Below are 19,305 nucleotides of genomic sequence, written 5' to 3' on the forward strand. Positions count from 1 at the left end.
CTTAACCACTATGCCACCAGGCCAGCCCCATCTCTTGTATAATTTAATCATCTCTAGATTACTTATAATAGCTAATGCAATGTAAATGCTGTGTAAACGGTTGTTATACTGCATTGTTTAGGGAACAATGACAAGAAAAACAATAGTCTGTACATATTCGGTACAGATGCAACCATTGTTGGCCTTTTGATCTGCAGTTGGTTGAATCCCCGGGTGCGGAAACTGTGGATATCGAGGGCTTTACTGAGGTATATTCAATAGCTATTATTACTCACTTGGGTACACGTTTACCAATAAATAGTTGTGATAAAATGCTTTTTTCTCATGCATTTTAGATATATTATTGTTAAAATCTCAGAACTACAGAATTAGTTAATATATGGAAAATGTTTATTTTACTTATTTGGCAGAGCCAGTCCTTATATCAAACCAATCAGCCAAATCAGATTTACTATCTGTTTGAAAACGTGACTTCATTTCTTAATTCAATTACATGTGTTAATATGTGTATTCATGAAACCCTCTCACATCTGAATTCTAATTCTAAGAGAGAGAGTCACAGCACAGAGCCTTGCCAAGTCTTTATTGCTTGGATGGAGTCAAGCAATTTTGGAGTTGAGTTGTGTAAGTGACAGGAATCTTAGGTGAAAATATCTCAGGATGCATAAAAAAGAAGTAAGGAAATATTAGTCCCAGTCTAGCATATCTCTAGGTTTTACAGAAGCTGGGCTCCAAAAGTTGAGGCGGGGGGCTGGGAAAGAGATAGGCACATCACAAAATGAGATGCTCTTAGAGGGAGATTAGGTCCTCTAGAAATAAAAAAAAATGTGAAAATCTGATCACAAAATTGCTAATTATTCTAAGGAAAAAGATAAAGCTGAGACAAGCAAAGAAATCAATGACACTGCTGTGAGGAATTCAGCTGGTAAAGGACCTGAAAGATGGACTCAGGAGTGTAATGCCACGTGCCTGTAAAAGAGTGGCAGAGGTTTAGGGGAATATGAAAACAGCCCAAAGGCTAGAAGAGCAGAGAATTATAAACACTGCTACAGACAGCAGGGAGCAAGATGGACAAGGAAGGGACAAGCCCACTGTTTCCCAGATACTGTATTACTGGATATGACAGACACTTCCCTACTCAACTGGTTTTCTTCCACATTCAAGAGGAAGAAAATTGGTTTTCCAAATGGAAAAGTAGAATTAAAGTCTGAAATATCTGATGATACAATAAAAGACACTGATCTCTTTTACACAAAATTATCTTAATTCCAATAAATTACCATATAGTTTATTGAAAGGACTTACAAACACAGTTGCAGAATTTCCATGAATAATATTTAAGAAATCATGATTAATTGGGAGGTACCACACATGAAAAGACTGATACTTTTCTAAAAAAGTGTATCAATAAGTCTTAAAAATTGAGTTTTGATATAGTTAATGTCAATGCTAAAAAGGTTCTAGAACTACAAACTAATAAATAGTTGACTGATGATCTCTTAGAAAAGTACCTCTTGTCTCTCTCTCTCTCTCTCGGACCAGCCGGAATCTCCAGGTAAAAACCACAGGGAATCAGATATCAAATCAGGGTAAGATGAATTTCCCTAAGAATTACAGTGGCCCAAATTTGAACCATCACTGTAATTCACGTTCTCAATGCATGCAGTGGACAGACACTGAAGCAGGGTCGTCATCAGAATTCAAAGGGCAACTGAGAGGATTCTTTTTTGGGTGAGATTGGATGTAGGTGATCTCAGATTTCCATCCCAATTCTTAGTTCCTGAAATTCTGTACATTTGTCTTGGGTGAATGGACTAGAGCTGTTTAGAAAGCACAGATTTCTTTGAATGCTTTCTAGGTTTCCCCCGTTAGCATTTAGTAGGAGAGGATATGAGTAGTGGGTCAAGAGGAATGTGGAGAAACATGTATGCATCATTGGTGAGGGTAGGGATGGAGAAGGAATTGCTCTCTATAAACCTGGGCTGTGTGGATCATCAGCACTATCCACAGGGAAGACCAATGAGGCATGAGGCTTGGATGCTCTTCTGTTAAGATTTCTCTGCCTCACATATGGTCTCTGGCCGGCTCTTGCTGTTCTTATGGGTTTCAAGGTCCAGGACAGTTTGGAGAGTACCTGAATCATTGACAAAATCTTCTTTTTTTGTTTGCTGCTATTGTGTCTGTCCCTCCCTCCAGCTGCACAGTCAGTCACGTGTTTTATTGGTCATTCCTTGTGCAGGGAGATCTGTATTGTCCTTACGACCACCATGCTTATGGCCCTCAGTTTCTGCCTTGTGGGAAAAGAGGGACTGTGCAACTTGCCTCAACATTTTGAATTTACACATTCATAGGAATCATTAGTTTTTCATGATAACAATTATTTGAAAATTATAGGCTTTGTTAAAAGCAGGTATGCAATTGCTTAAAGAGAGCTGTGAGGTGTGTGTGTGTGTGTGTGTGTGTGTGTGTGTGTGTGGATATTGAGATGAATGCTTTCAGGCATACACTGAAGTGAAGTTGCATTTTTGTGTGTGCGACAGACCCTACTCAGCAATCTCCTAGCTTCCTTTATTTACAACCGGGGACTTTAGCTGTTTTATTAAAGACTGGATGTGAAAGCTGACGTGCTTTGCCAGCAGAGACATCAAAGGGACCTATGTGTACTTTTCCCCATATGTTTTAGATAGCTTTTCCCTTCATGCCTGATATCAGTCAGAGAGAGTGCTAGAATGTGATACCTCACACCTCGAAGATTAAACACCTTCTCTGCTGGTATTTTTGTTTCAACTTCATTTCCTGCCACCTTGTATCATAAGCACCTTACACCATGTCGTGTACACTCTTGGTTCTGTCTGAGCCACGAGACTGTGTTTTTCAAAGCGTTTTTCTGCAAATAAGGAGACTCTGCCTTGTCTTTGACGTGAGCTTAGTTGCGGAATGAATAGCTTTGTTGGACAGCGAGATAAGATTATAATAGAGTCTATAGTAACGATGCCAATCACGGATGGCAGGAAGGCTGTTATTCTTGGACTGTTGTATTTGTAAATCATGCTAGATTTCCCACGGCTTAATCTAAAAATGCCTCCTTGTCAGTGGTAGAGGCTTACATTTTGAGTTCCCAAGAAAAATATTTCAGAAAGAACATCCTATTGTTCTTTACTTTGTAATAAATAGCTTCCAAGAAGGACGCACATCATCTGAGGAATTATCCAGGTGGCATTTTCACTTCTGCATCTAACCCTGGATGAGTCAGTTATCACATTCATTTGTATACTGTTATTCTTATTTGCAGGGGAGGTTATATTTGTTGTTTTTGCTTTAGTTTTCTTTATGCTTGAATCAGAAGCACATAGTCTGAGGTGTGCTGGGGAGCCTGGGTTTACAGCTCTGTGGCTAGGAGTAGACCTCTAAGTAGGGAGAGGCAGCTCGGAGGACCAGTTAGGGGAGAAGAACCAGCACTTAGAAACATGAAGACTTGGAATTAGGTATCAAAGGGGGAAAAAAAGGAAATGTTTCCAAACATTCTACAATTCTGCACAGAATTGATATGTTCTTAAGCGTAAAATACCAGGGTATAGCAAAATAAATCAGAATTTGTGTTTCATTTACCTTATACTTTCAGACATGTTTCACTTTTTATCTTGAGAAAGTGGCTTCTCATATTTTGGTTTTAAATTTTTCTGTCTACTTTCATGTTCTTTCTCTGTACATCCCAGTGACTAAAAAGCAGAATAGTGACCACTGTGTAGCTATAATAGCAAAGGGAGCGTGGACTGTTCCTCCACAAGGAAAGGACCCAGTTCAAAGTATGTTCTATGTAAGGGCCGATTTTGAGTTTAGGAATCTGAAAGCCAGAAATGGTAGCTAATATTTTATAAATAAGCACTTAAATGAGCCCAGATTTAAAGGGACCCTGTAGGAAAATTAACAGAAAATAAAAAAGCAAATTTAGATTTAGGAAGAACATTAGATCATTTCAACTCAACGATTGTCATTGAAAATAAGCAAAATGAGGCTCAGAGAAACTGAAATTGTGTCATAAGTTTTGTTGAACGAGCTGGCTATGAAATCCTGGTCTCTTGCACATCCTTCCTGCATTCAGGCTCTCTTGAATATGCTTGGTGTCACCTTACTGCAACTATTCTTAACCAAATCTACCTTTTTTGTAACACACACAAGATTTTTTCCAAGCCAGAAAAATGTCTTTAATCATAGATTGCCATTTGTAATGAAGGAGCAAACATAATCTAAAATATGAACAACTTTCTCGATCAAAAAAGAAGTTCTAAAAGGTTAAACACATTTAAAAGGATAGCATAGTATAAAATGATTTATTTTGTATCATAATTTTTAATTATAAAATACCTTAACGGGTATTTTCTTACATATTCTTTACAAAAAGGCTGTGATATAAGTGGCTACTAGCTGCGTTTTATAGATAAGAATCCTGAAGCTCAAAATTTAAAAGGTATAGCTGTGGGGACAGGGCTTCTGACTCAAATTCCAGTGATCTCTTCACTGTCTCGTAGTTTACTCTTTAATGGTTCGTTGACCCACCCTTGTTCACCTTCATTAGTCATCTGTCAAATTTCATTCCAGTTCAGGAAGTAATAATGAGAATTTTTAAAAACCAAAGAGGTTGTAGTAGGGAATTTCCAAAATAATTCTGCAACTGAGGGAATATATCTGGAGAGAATGAGAAGGGAGATATGCTGTTCCCCTGGTACTTAGGATGGATAGAGGCAGTGACATGCCGAAGCTGGCTCATCCAGGCGTGCAAGAGCTGATCGGTAAATTACAGCAATTTTGCTGTTTGTTAAATAGCCTTTATTAAAAGTTAATTTATTTAAACTTGTAATTGAACATTATGTTAAAAATAAAGATAGTAGGGCCAGGCCCGGTGGCCTAGTGGTTAAGTTCGGCATGTTCTTCTTCAGTGGCGCAGGTTCAGTTCCCAGGCATGGACATACACCACCCATCACTGGCCATGCTGGTGGTGGAAGAGGAAGATTGGCAACAGATGTTAGCTCAGGATGAATCTTCCCCAGCAAAAGAAAAAAAATCCACACACACAACTTTAGTAAATACTTAAAGCTTGTCACTTCTTAATGATTTTACTGTTATCTGTTCTTTCGATGTTATTTATAACTACGGTATCTGTATGACGGAAATACTATCTAAATGTAATGTTATCTACTCTTCCCAGTCGTGCATTGGGAGTTTGGTATTAACCATGGTGGAAATATTTACACCATGAAAATCCCTAATGTAATAAATTACTGTTTTGTTAATTGTCTAGACTTAAAAAATGATGGAGAAAATATTAACAATGCATATTATATTTAAAAGTGTGTTGTGTCTGTAGCTGTTACATTGTGAACAGCACATAAAATTGAGAAATATTCCAGTATTTGAAAACTACTATCTGATTCGGCAAAGAAATTGCTCATGCCGTTGAAAATTGAATCAAGTCTGACATGTGTCCTTGTTGTTTTACTTTAGACTCACTCTATAGCGTAAAAGAAAATATCAACAAACATTTATGTCAGAATCACACTCATTTGTCAATGACATGAGAGACTTCTGTTTTGAATTGAATCGTAATCAAGCATTTATGTATAGTCTGACTTTGTGGCACAATTGTTGGGGATAGAATGAAAAAGAAAACTAATGGTGGATTTTATAAGAAACAGCAAGTCACGCTGAAGTCATTGGTATGGAATTTACAGTGATGGTTATTGTAAATTTTATCATTATTTGTAAATTGGGTGCTCTAAGTTCTTAAAGCAGTACAATTTATAATCAATTTTTGTTTTCTTGGAGAGTCAGTTGTGAAACACTTGTCTGCACACCACAGGAGGGAGGACATGCTTTGTTGGAAGATGAGCACTCTTTGCAGATGAAAGGGATACCAGAATATTCCATGCTTGTCCTCTTGCAATTCTCTTCGAACAGGAGCTCTAAGAATGTATAATGATACCAGTTTTATGTAATAGACCTCTGTGACTTTCTCCTGTATGGTATGGGGAGGGACTCTTTTCTACTTGTGGGGTCTCAGCAACAAATGCCAGAAAGCGTTTTACATTGTAAAAGTCACCAACTTACACAGACAAAAGGAGGACAAAAAAGCTCTTGTTAGTTGTAGGTAAGCTTGCAGTGTTGGTCCCACTGTTCTTTCTCAACACTATTCTGTATTTCATATTCCTAGTAGCCAGTACCCAGTACAATGATCCTACCTTTTGGAACTAAGCGCCACAGCTCTGGTGCATCTTTGGTCCTGCAGGGCTTCACTCCATTGATGTGACTTCTCCAGAGTCAGTCATAATTTACCTGTCTTATTCTGTCCCTTTGATGCTCTGCATTATATTATGATACTGTAATAATAGTCACCAAAGATTTACTAGCATCCTCTCTCCAAGTAATATGTATTCACCTTAACAGACACTCATTCTCTGGCCATGCTTTAAACCCGATTGATAACTCGAGGGCTGGGATTCTAAGCCTTGCAGCATAATGGTGGTGGTTGTGGTGAATGTTCAGTAAATAATTGTGGATTGATTGATAGGGTGCCTTCTAGACTCCTTCAATTGTACCACTTTCAACTTCTCCTCTACTGAAAGCCAAATTAGTCATATGATTCCTTCTCCCTTTTATTGACTTTTTTTTTTGAGGAAGATTAGCCCTGAGCTAACATCTGCTGCCAATCCTCCTCTTTTTGCTGAGGAAGACTGGCCCTGAGTTGACATCTGTGCCTATCTTCCTCTACTTTATATGTGGGACGCCTGCCACAGCATGGCTTGCTGAGCGGGGCCATGTCCGCATCCAGGATCTGAACCGGTGAACCCCTGGCCACTGAAGCGGAATGTACGAACTTAACTGCTGTGCCACTGGGCTGGCCCCTCCCTTTTATTGACTTTAGAATTTAAATTAATTTATTCAAAATTCAAACTTGCAGATGGAGCATCTACTAGTTTTCTGGTAAAGCTACCTTGGGTTTTAGAGCTGGCTTGCTTTGCCATTCATATATGCCCCGTTAGTTTTTATTTGGGGTTTAGCTTGTACTATAGTTAATCATACCTAAGTTCCATTTGTAAAGGCCTTGATGAGACAGCAGAAATGTCAAAAGAGAAGAAGAACTCATGAGATGCCATGGTTGTTTGGCTTCCAATTGAAGACCGGAGGTTATTTATAGGTCAAAGTGAATGAAGGGATGTTTTGTTGCTGCAAGAACCTTGCTAAGGTAAAACAGGAGAATCTTACTGAGAATACAATTCTTCCTTTTAAACCTTTGATGGCTACCGTACCATTTAAGGAGGAACATCAGGGTGTTATATATATTTAATATATGAAATAGGCAATTGAATATGAGCATCAGAGAGAGAGGTGGGTTAAGTAAAGGGCTTTGTAATGAGACATCCTGGCTTCCAATCCCAGCTCTACCTTCTGTAGAAACTTTATTAATCTCTCTTAACCTCAATTTTATTATTTGTTCAATTGGAGATTATTTATAATGTACCCACTTTGCCGAGCTGTTTTAAGTATTAAATAAGACAGTAAATACATAATGTTTAGCAAAGTTTCCACTCACGGATATCGATGACAACATGTTGCCAAGAGGATTTCCATGATGCAAAACCTTATCCAGAAGGCAAGTTGGGGAACCATTTCCCTTCAGAGAATCTTTTATTTTATGGGCTACATAGTAACCTTTTTTGTTGTTAGTCTTTTAAAGTGGTATTATTTCATAAAAATATTTTAATAAACTCTAAATAGATTTAGCTACCTTAAAAATTATTTGTTGAGTTTAGGAATAGTATAGGAATCATATTTATTCACATGGAATATATTTGTGATATATTATTGAGTGAAAAAATCAGGCTACCAAATATAAAAACATGACTGTTTAAAAATGTGTATGCTAAGAAAAAATCTGGCTGAAAAAAATTTGCCAAAAAATTAATGTTGATTTTGTCTGGATAGTGAGTTTATGGTTGGTTTTTATTTTATTGTATTTGCTTATCTTTATGTTCCAATTTTTCTACAATCCGTACCAATGTAGAATATTTCATACCAACATAAGCAAAAAGAAAATAAAATCTTTACTCTGATATTTCTTGACTGTCTTGGTCTATTTGAGCTGTTATAATAGCAGATTGGAAAGCTTATAAACAACAGAAATGTACTTCTCATAGTTCTGAAGGATGCGAAGTCCAGGGTCAAGGTGCTGGTAGATTTGGTTTCTAGGAGGGCCCACTTTCTGGTTCAGAGATGGCACCCTCTCACTGTGTCCTCATGTGATGGAAGGGGCGAGGGCTCTCTGTTGGGTATCTTTTATAAAATCACTAATCCCATTTATGAGCACTTCACCCTCATGACCTAAGCACCTCCCAAAAGCCTCACCTCCTAATACCATCATATTGGGCATTAGAATTTCAACATGTGAATTTTTGGGGGATACAAACATTCAGTCCATAGCACTGAACAAAACAATTGAGCAGACAAAATGATAGCCATCACAAGAACGTCACTGAGGAGCACGGGGATGTGTCCTTTGGTTGCCCAGATACGTCTCTGGCCCTCTGCCTGCCCACCTTCCTGAGTGTCACATTCTCTGAGGAGATGACGGATTGTCATACGTCCAGTTAACTAAGTTCTTACCTGGATGGATATTCTAAAAGATGAAAACATATGCATAACAAAAATCTGAAACCCATCAATCTTAACATCCCCATTGGACTCTCCAAGAAGTTTTCAATTCCTATATTAAATAGTTGAGCAAAATGGAAAAAATAAAATGAGAGTAAGAAAGGACCTTGTGAAAACTGTAAACACTTTTGTAGATGGTCTTTCATCTGGGCTCTCCAAGGAAATGTGGCTTTAAGCTTTTTAGGGATTATTCAGTATTGACATGGTACTATCAATGACATAATAGGGATCTAAAATGTTCTCAGCATAGCGTCTCTTGCAGATAAATCTTGAAAGGTACCAAGCAGGACTCATCAAATATCCTTGCAAGACATTACTGAGAGCATAGCCCATGAATATAATCCGTCTGAGACAGCACTTAGCTCTGGGTAAGAGATAAATGACATAACCTATAATACATATGGTTCTTGAGAAACTTTTATCATTCTCCTTTATTCAAACTTTGTTTTGTCAGAGAGAACAAGATCATAGGCTAAAAGTTATTTTCCCATAGCTCCTACTGAGCACCCACCATTGGCCATTGTGTTTATATTTAACCATAAGTTTAAGGAAAACTCTTGGGTTTATATCACTGTAAGATTATTAATTCCTTTAAGGTCCGTGTGCTTTGTTGCACTTAAGAAATTAATGAATGATTTATGTTACATTGGTATGAAGCCTTAGGGGCTAGTGGGCTAATTATTGGTCACCTGTGGAAGGACAGACTATTTATTCACTTAAAGTCATGTATTTCAAAACATAGGAGTTTCCAGAAGAAAGCAAATTATATGATTGCATAATTTAAAAAAAAATAGATATTTTTGTGCCTTTCTATTGATTATCAAAGGGGAACTGAAAATCAGTATTACTCAGAACCTTGTCTTAAGCTCCTATGCACAGGTTTCTATTCCTCTCATTCTCTTTTATTTTTTATTTGGTTTTTGCTGATAAACCAAATGCAATGAGGATTTGCAACAGAAACCCTGGTCAGAGATGGCCAAAAGGGCACATGGCCCATGCAGCATCTCCTCTTGCTCTCTTCTTCAGCTCACTGGCTTTGCTTCTCTGTTACTTTCCTTGTATCTTCTTTTTTTCTGTCTTTGATTAATTTTTCTTCTCCTCCGACCCTTCAATCACTTTCTTTTTATTCTCTTAAGTGTTTCTCATGTGTTCTTCTTATTCTCCCTATTGCTTTTTTCCATCATGATTCTCATTTTCCCTCACATCAAGATCCTGTTTTCTCGCATCTCCTCCTGGCAGTGCCTAATAATTGCCCCTACCCCGCTGTATGGTTTCTTTGTTGTTCCATCTTTCTCTTCCTTCTGATCCCCAAGGAACCACTTCAATCTCTGTGCCCACTGAGTCTCATTTAAACTTGCCTGGTGTTGGCAGCAGAGGAAAATTTTGTTTGGGGCAGGGCCACACGAGGTACAGTGAGAGACTCTTGTGTCCTGCTTTTGTTGAGCTCTTGTCTGGTCAGAGTCAGGAATCAATCAGTGTTCAGAAGAGGTGAACTTCGATGGCAGGGGAAGGGTGATGTGTGAGGCCTGCTGTGGGAGGTGAGGTGACAGGGAATGGACCCCATGCAGATCTGTGGGTCCTGGGTTGATTAGGTGTGTTTCAAAGCTGAAAGAGCACCATGCTGATTATAACAGGGCAAACTTATAATCTTTGTCCACTCCATCATTCAAGTTATGCTATATATTATTGCCAAACCAATTTGCCAAATTTGCTGATTTTATCTCCTCTCTGGAAACTCCTTCAGAAACTCCAGTTACTACTTTTGCAAACCTCTACCTCTTAGTGCCTTGCTCCCCACGCCACCAAATGACAGCCCTGGCTTCCCTCTGCACGCCCATTTCAACTTTTCCTCTTTCTCCCACTCAGGTTTTTTGCATATATTTACTTGACCTTTTCTCCCAAAATGTTCCTCTTATTGTTTGAGAGATTCAGTCCAGCTTCTCCAGAAGGATCTGCCTCATTTAAACAGCCCCATCTGTATTCTTTAAGTTTGCAGCGCCCTTGTTAAAGCTTAGCTTTAATTTATTCTTTTCTTACATACTAATTTTGATCCCACCTTCCTTTCTCACTAATGTTGTAAACTCTGTGGATAAACTTTACAACCATCCTGCCTATAATTTTTGATGAGGATATAATTTCACTTTTTAAAATTTTTGTGATTAAAACAATCTTAGTGCTTCAACTGATGTGTGTAAATAAACGTGCTACAGAAGGCTGTGATCCTGGAAGAATTTTATAATATTAGGTTTAATTTTTAAGGAGTAACTATTTGTACGCATGCTCCTTTCCCAGAAAAAGTGCCAGGAAATAACATATTTGTCTGTAGCTGGGGTCTCCATCTAAAGCCTTGATGTCCAGTCCTCCTTTTGAGTGCACCAGGTGAGTCTTTAAGAGCAGTCTGTTGGTAGAACAGCACAATAGTCCTGTGGTTTGGACCAATAAGCTCTTTCGAGGAGATATCAGCCATTATTTTCATGTTTTTAAATGCCTTCTGTTTTTGTCTTATGGTATAATTTCCTGGATTGATTTTTGGATAGTCATTTCAAACCAGCCACAGATTAACACCAGTGGTCTGTTTGGCCAACCAGTTTCTTTCTCCTAGAAATTTGGAATTGGGACACAAGGACTCCCCCTAGTTAGCATTTAAATTTATAAAGGATGTTAAGCTAGAACTGGGAGTAGCAGTCTTTGATTCACGTGTAAACGGGTAGATAAATTCGGACACCACAAAGAGAAGATAATGGAGACGTGAAGACAGAAGCAGACATAAGACCTTGTGGCATGAGGAACAGAGACAAAAACAGGCGAAGTGACAGACACAAAGACAGCCAGACACACATACATGGAAATACAGAAATAGAGGGAGACACATCAGTCCCTTAGAGGGAGAGAGTGAGACACACACACACACACACACACACGGAATAGCTGCCTCAGAGCCTAACAACTCTCCAGTTCCTGATTCTACCACCTCCCACCCCTCGCCAGATTCCACAGCTCCCAGGTCCCCAGCACCCAATGAGGGCAGAGGTAGAGTCTCTTGCATTGAAGCCAGGTTGAATTGGTCTTATCCCTTGTATCCAAAAGATTCTAGCATAAGATAGAGCCTACCTCTCGTCTATGCATGTTTAACTCAGAATAACTTTATCCCAATAATTGCAAGTTCCTGCTGTGAATTAAGGGTTCATGGGTCTTGTCTCTGTATTTCGTAAGTTGCCGAAGCTGATTAGCAGTAGGTATCATCATAAGTCCACAATGAGGACTTTTTTGCCAAATGATATTGAAACATTGCTGCCAATTTTTGTAATTTTGAGAGCTTTATTAAATTCATTGGTTGATCAAAAAATCAGTGTTGATCAGTGTTTGAAAAGAATTGTCTAAAACTAAGTAACATTAACAATGATAAAGACCCACATGGTGGTCTGTCATGTTCTAAAGCACCTACGTAAAACACGTATTTTTTCCATGAAACTAGCCTTAGTGATTGGCTTTAAATTTAAATAAATAAATAATTACTTGTCATATTGTCACACTAATTTAATGTTTTAAATTACAATTTTATTGGTTTTGTAGTTTCATTATCACTTAACTTACAAAATTGTTTAAATATTTTAGCTCTGTGAGAACATAGGAATTTACGCTTATTTTTATGTTAATACGTATGTAGACAATGTTAAGAAAATAACACGTAATATTGGGGTGTCTATTTTTCCCTTCAACGAAGTTCCGTACGTTGTTCGAACTTGAGAAACTTTGAATTAAGTGGTTGTTTCTTAAGTGAAAGTTTACTCTTGATTCACTATTTTTTCAAATTTTTTGGTAACATTTGTAAATTTATCCATGTGCGCTTCATATTTATGGATCCTGTGGTAGGCTTTCTTAAGGGTCAAATAAGTTTGTTTTGAACAGTTCGGAGGGTTCTTTTTCTCTCTCTCTCTGTATTTTTTTCAGTAGATTTCAATCTTTTCTCTGAAAACCAAGAGGTAGTTGGCAAGTTCTCCTGGTCTGAACCCCGTATCAGTGAGGCCAGGCTTGTGGTGCGAAGATAGGAAGCAAAGTAGTTTCTATTTGTGGTTACTCACTGCCCACGGCAGTTGGCCCGCCGAGCTGGAGACATTGCTGTATGGTTCATAGGGGCACCGGGTACCAATAATCCATCTCAGCCACAGGTAAAACAACTCACGTTATTAGACCAAAAGCATCATTTTTGTATTTGTAATTCAACATACCACTGCGACGTAACAGAAAGCTGACGCCAGTTACACAAGTAACACGAGAGATCATCCATCATACAGAATTTAGAAACAGAGACAAATTATACTTTCCTTTTAAATCCTTCCTAAGCCCCCATAAACATTTTAACTTGAAGTATAAATCAACATCTGGGGAACAATAACCCCTCTCTCTGAAACACATGTTTGAGGAGGCCTGAAAACAGGCCACTTCCCTGCAGATTCTAGGTAAGTTGACCTTAACAGTTTGTCCCTGTATCCATCTGGGTTCTCCAGAGAAACAGAACCAGCCAGTAGAATATATATATATGTTTTAAGGAATTGGCTACATAATTGTGGACCAGCAAGTCTAAAGTCTGAAATCTGTAGGGCAGGCCAGCCGGCTGGACACTTGTGGGCAGGAACTGATGCTGAGGTCTTGAGGCAGAATTTTTTTCTTCAGAGAAATCTATTTTGCTCTTAAGGCCTTTCCACTGATTGAATGAGGTCCACCCACACGATCAAGGATAGTCTCTCTACTCAAAGTCAGGTGATTGTGGATGTCAATCACACCGAAAAAACACCTCCACAGGAACACCTCAATTAGTGTTTATTTGGATACCTAAATGCTATAGTCTAGTCAAGTTGACACAAAAAGCTAACCATCATAGTCCTTAAATCTGATCAGAATCTCACATATGCTGACTGGTAGGATCTCAGCTTTCCTCTTCTAAAATGCCCTCAGAATCCTTGGTTAGGACTTGAACAAATTTTTGTGGGGGGACACAATTCAACCTGTAATAGGGTGCTAGGAAAAACATTGTGGACATGGAGGCCAACCATACCTGGCATAGTTATTTAGGTTCCTGAGGACAAAATAGCTCCCCTTCTCCCAAATAAAAAGGATCCAATGTAATCAACCTTCCATCAGGGAGCTGGCTGGTCTGTTTGGAGAATGGTGCCATATCAGAGCTCATCATTGGCCTCTATGGTTGACAGGCTGGGCACCTGGCAATTGTAATAGTCAGATCAGCCTTGGGGAAAGTCCCTGTTGCTGAACCCTATGGATAACCTCCAACCATGCCACCATGACCATTTTGAGCAAGCACTGGATTGGCAGGGTAAGGAGGCTGAATGGTATCTGCAATAGGAATCACCTAGTCTCTCCGATTATTAAGAGGCTCCTCTGCAGTGGATGCCCTCTGGTGGGTTTTTAGATAAGGTATGAATATCCTAATTCCATGCGTATTCCAAGAAGTCCATCCACATACCTCTTCCATGGAACTCCTTGTCACCAATCTTTTAATCTTTTCTTTCAAGTCTCTGATGGAATAAGCATCCCATTATCATCTCCCAGGAGTCATTATGGATCCGTACAGTAGATCCCTCCACATAAAGTAAAAAATCAAATGTACTACCTAAAATTCTGCCTACTGGGAATATTTCCCTTTAGGACTGTTGTTTGGACTGCCACAAATGGGGCTGGAGTGCAGCAGCTGTCCACTTCTGGATGGGGTCAACATCCATCGAACAGATTTTTGTGATTTTTCCTCCTTGGCTAATGGTCATAGATGACTTCCCATGAGACCACAGGTGTGACTTGAGGGACTACTGACACAGCAATAGGAGTGGGTACTTTGAAGCCTGATTCTTCTCAGAGAGGTTGAAATTTCTGGACCTCCTCAGGGCCTGTTAGGTATATTCTGTTTCCATGTAATCATTTGATGCTGCTGCACACAGCTACTTGTAGGATTTGATTGACCAAATAATACCAAATTCATGATGAGCAGCTCAAGTTGTATAGTCCCCTGGTTGCTGTACTCAGGTGTTGTTTGGTTGTACCAGGGTCCAGTAGCACACCAGAAATAGCTTTACAAATGGAAGATAGTTGTTTGTAGATGAAAGTTTGGATTTCCTCCAGAATATTGGGGTCTATAGTATGTTTCTCCTACTGAGGCATATTGGAGGCTCCAAAGGGTGATTCTGTTTGTAACAGACATTTAGATGTTCTAGCTTACAAAATCCAAGAGGTGGGGAAGCGTGCGCCACAACGTGGACCTGTTGCTAACTCTTTCCTGCTCTGGGCAGGAATCAAAACTGGAATTCTTGTGGCTTACACAGGGAATGGGTTACCACAATGATCCCAAATGTAGTATACGCTTCCTCCAAAGTCCAAAGACTTATGCAAAATGTGGTGTCTCTTTCTCCACAGCAGGAAGTTCAAGGTACAGTTAGTTGTTGCTCACTTTAGAGAGGATATCCACACATGCTCTACTGCAGACCATCACTAGAAATTTTGCAATTCGGCAGTATTTCAAAGCTTAGTGAGGTTTATCTCCTATTCACTAGCACACATGCTTCTACTAAGACATCTAGGAGCTTGTGACCTCTTGCTTGTCAGGTCCAATTAGCCTAATGTCTTCAGTGTACTGGATCAGAGTGATGTTTTCTGGAATTTCAACACGGTCAACATTCTTCTGGACTATATTATGACAGAGATTGGCAGAGCTGACATAGTCTTAAGGTAAGACACTGAAGGTATAATTTTGTTCCCACTATTTAGATAAAGATGAATTGCTTCTGATTGTCTTTATTAATTCATATGGGGAAAAAGACCCACAGAAAAACAAACTACTTTCTAGATCAATAACTACGCTCCAGGAGCCAGTAGCTATGTTGATTTGTCCCAGTTAGGGCGCTACACCTGGATAAGCAGCTGGGCTGGTGGCACCAATAATTCAAGATCATTCTAAAGCATCTCTCTGGCTTTGGTATCAGCCAAACTGGAGAGTTACATGAGGATGGGACAAGAATTATCGTCCCTGCTTTTTCAATCTTTGATAGTAGCACAAATTTCTGCAGTTTTTCCAGGGTATTGCTTTCTGTTTACTATTTGACCGGGGAAATTTCAGGGGCTCTACTTGGCTCTTCCTGTCATAATACATTTACTTCATGGGTCAGAGAACCAATGTAAGGATGTTTCCAGGCATTAAGTAGGATTATTCCAAGTATGCAATCCAGAACATGGGAAATAACCACCAAAAGGGACGCAGCCTACTGACCACTTTAAGATGGATATGGGCCAAGACTCCATTTATTTTCTGACTTTGTGCCCACACTGATTAGTGCTAAATTGGGGCCAATAACTAATAACTCCTAGGTGATATGGTTATTTCTCTTTTCCAGTTCACTGTCACCCTGTTAAATGGCCATGGATCTTCTGGTTGAAGGCTTGGAAGAAGATTCATAGTGTATCTTTGTGTCTACATTTCAGAGTGATTTCTAAAAGAAACTAGCCTCCATCTCAAAATGCTCTGGGTTTGTGAACTGGGTAAGAAGCCATGAATTTCCCCTATAGCACTTTGACTCTGGGTATTGTCTACCAGAGGAAGAATTGGTCTGATAACATACACCAAGTGATATTTTAGAAGACTGACAATCTACTTCATTCCTGAAATTCTCCCTCAAAAGATTAGCCACAACTATATATCCATGTGGGTCAAAACACTTGCATTGCCGTTCTGTCTTTGTGGTTTATTGCAGTAATTGTGCCAATCTTGTCCCTGAAACTGAGCACTGCCACCTGGCCTCTATCACTCCAGTACCTCATCATTCTCATTGAGATTAGGGAGTCCAGTTCTTTAGTAGCATCTCTGGCTTACGGAGGGCATCCATAGCAGAACTTTGCAGGAATTCTGGTACTCACTACCAATGTACTCCTATTGCTTTGGGGAAGGAAGTATCCTTTGGTCCCTCCTGGAGGTATGGTAAGGGTGTGGCTGAGTAGGTTAAACATAATGGGTCCACTCCAGCCTTCCCACCTCCCTATACCTTTGATTTCTTTCCTCTTTGTTGCAGAGAAGTCCCAGCATCTCAACCTCATTACTGCAGGTCACCACTGAGTCCAGGCTTCAAGCATCCCAGGTGCTTCAGCTGATGTAGCATATCTGGAATCCTAGGTGAGTTTTCCCATATTGATAAATTCTTCTTGAATAAACCTCACATTTTTGTTTCTTTGATTTAACCCCTTTAGAATCTATTTCTAAACATGCTTACCCCCCCTCTCATTTCTTGACTATAAAAATTGGCAAGGTCTTGTCACTTCTTTGGGGTAGCACTATCTTATCCTTGAGGATACCTTGTATATCTCCTTCTGGCCATGGAAGCAATGAATGATGGTGGAGGTTAACCTTGATGAGAATAGGAATATCCTTGCTGGGCAAGTGCTCCAGATGAAGTCACTGAAAGTAGTTTTCTTAGGCTGGAGGGACTGCTTCAACTAGCAAGGAAGAGTCAGGGGGCTTTGAGCGTTCAAGTTAAGGACCTCACCTCCAGTCTCAGGGTTCCAATTTTTTCAATCAGTGCTTTGCTATAAAAAGTCTCTTAGATTACAGTTAGAACCCTGGTTACAAAGAAATGAGACCCTGAGGCTTGAGTTGGGCTGCTAACCTTAATTTTAACTTGAACTCTCAAAACCCATTGAAGGTATATATTTAATTGGCATTGCAACTCTGCTACCCATACCATCAGGTAGTGGTTATGATCATCAACTATGTGTGTCCTACATATTTGTAAGATAAGGGATACATTTGAAACTGTCAGAACCTTTCAGGTTCTCCATCTTGACTTGAGTTGAAAGTTGAGGGAACTAAGTTTGTATTTATAAGCTCTCCAGCAGAGTGAGAGGTAGCCTATAATCTTTATCACCATAATGATATATGACACAGACATTTAATCTCCCAAAACTTTGCTCTCTACCGATTACTTCCCACCGCCCCACGCCTGCGTAGGGAAGTCATCTATATGTTATAAAACAATATATGTGGAATCAATACTGGAATCTCAACCTGAGGGTCTGTTTTTTGAGGCTACTCCTGGAACCAATTACTGTATCAGCCAGGGTTCTAGCAAGAGACAGAGGCACATGGATGGAATTCTGAGAAGAAGTTCATGAAACTGTACTTTGGACACCTGTGGGGTTGGGGAAGATAAAGAAGAGAGGTTAAGTGAGGCACAGCCCGCTAGCAACATTGGGAAAGTATTACCATCTTTAAAGCTACAGGAGAGAAACAGTTTGGCAAATCTCTGTGAGAGCCAAAGCCCTGAGGAGGGGCTGCCTGGCCAGAGCTGTGGTCAGAGGGAGTCGCGGCCATGGTCAGAATCTTACCACTGAAGTGGGACATGAGCAAGCCAAGAACAACTCTGACCTCCCTTCCCTTGCTCTGATATCCTGCTGGGCTCCCCATTAGCCCAGGATGTACATTGCAGAAGTCAGCCTTTCTGGCGTACACAGAACACAACAGAGAATGGATCTGGGTCAGGGGAGAATGGACAATGGCAAATGGAGAACAATTAGCGTGGTGGTGATGGTGGTGGTGGTGGTGGTGGTGGTGGTGGTAGTCAGAGCTGTCTATGCAGTGGTGGTGAGCTCTAGGAGTCTTCTGCTGCATTCAGAAATACTACTCCCTTTTAGTATTGTTCTTCAGAGAGAAGGTATTTTTTTCAGGCTTTTGTGTCACCATAACAATCCCTTTCCATGCGACATCCCACCCCAGTATGTCAGAAATTCTTTCCTGTGGGCCTCATGGTCCCCAGGCAAATCAAGAAACATGGCTAGAAACTGTCTCAATGTCCTTAAGAATTCTCAGACAGTTAAGCTGATTGTGTGTGGCCATAGCACATGACAACCTCCAGAGAGATCATGGCCTCGTGCATCTGAGTCTGAGGCAAGAGAACCTGTTGGAGAAGTGAAATGAAAGAAAAATCAGGCGAGCATTACTTGGAGGCAAACTTAATTTATAATGCGATGTGGCAGCAGGGAAGCGGAATGTTTCCTGAAGAACTGTGTGAAGCAGAGTCACAGTCCTGAGTGTCTCTTCCCACACATTCAGTTAACACGCTTCAGACATCACGTCTGATTTTGAATGTCTGTTACAGTAAGTTGCAGACATTTGGTTGAAGAAATGGTGGCAGAAAGGAAAAATGTGCAATTAAATTAAAAAAAAAGATCCTTACTAGTCAAAAATATCCCCCTCCAAAAATCAAAGTGAAATAGATTAATTGGCTTGAGTGCATAACTGGAAAATGAATTTTTACCCTAATAGTCATAAAAAGTGTAATGTATTTAAGACATATTAAATGATGCAAGTCTTCAGGGAAAATACAGGTAGGGCATGACAAAAATGACTACAAATGAGCACTCCTATATCAGTAACATAATCTTCTCTTGAGAAACAGAGTCAGTAGTGCATAAAAGTGTGGAGGGGGTGTTGATTGGCATTTCAAGAATAACTTGTTTATTCCTAGCTGTGCATCCTTTCTGTGATGCATCCCTTAACTCTGTGAAGGTGAAAATTCAAACTAGGGCTAGATCTGCAAATGAGAAAGC

The 19,305-nt window shown here is 39.7% G+C and overlaps 1 long non-coding RNA gene across 1 annotated transcript; it reads left to right on the forward strand.

The window, feature by feature from the left end:
* Window positions 1-16,103: 16,103 nt before the first annotated feature.
* Window positions 16,104-19,100, forward strand: LOC138916056 (uncharacterized). Its single transcript, XR_011422694.1, has 2 exons — window positions 16,104-16,248; window positions 16,776-19,100. It is a non-coding gene; the product is annotated as an uncharacterized lncRNA (long non-coding RNA).
* The last annotated feature ends 205 nt before the right edge of the window (window positions 19,101-19,305 follow it).

This window comes from Equus caballus, chromosome 10, assembly GCF_041296265.1.
Source record: "Equus caballus isolate H_3958 breed thoroughbred chromosome 10, TB-T2T, whole genome shotgun sequence".
In the NCBI taxonomy this organism is placed as follows: Eukaryota; Metazoa; Chordata; class Mammalia; order Perissodactyla; family Equidae; genus Equus; species Equus caballus.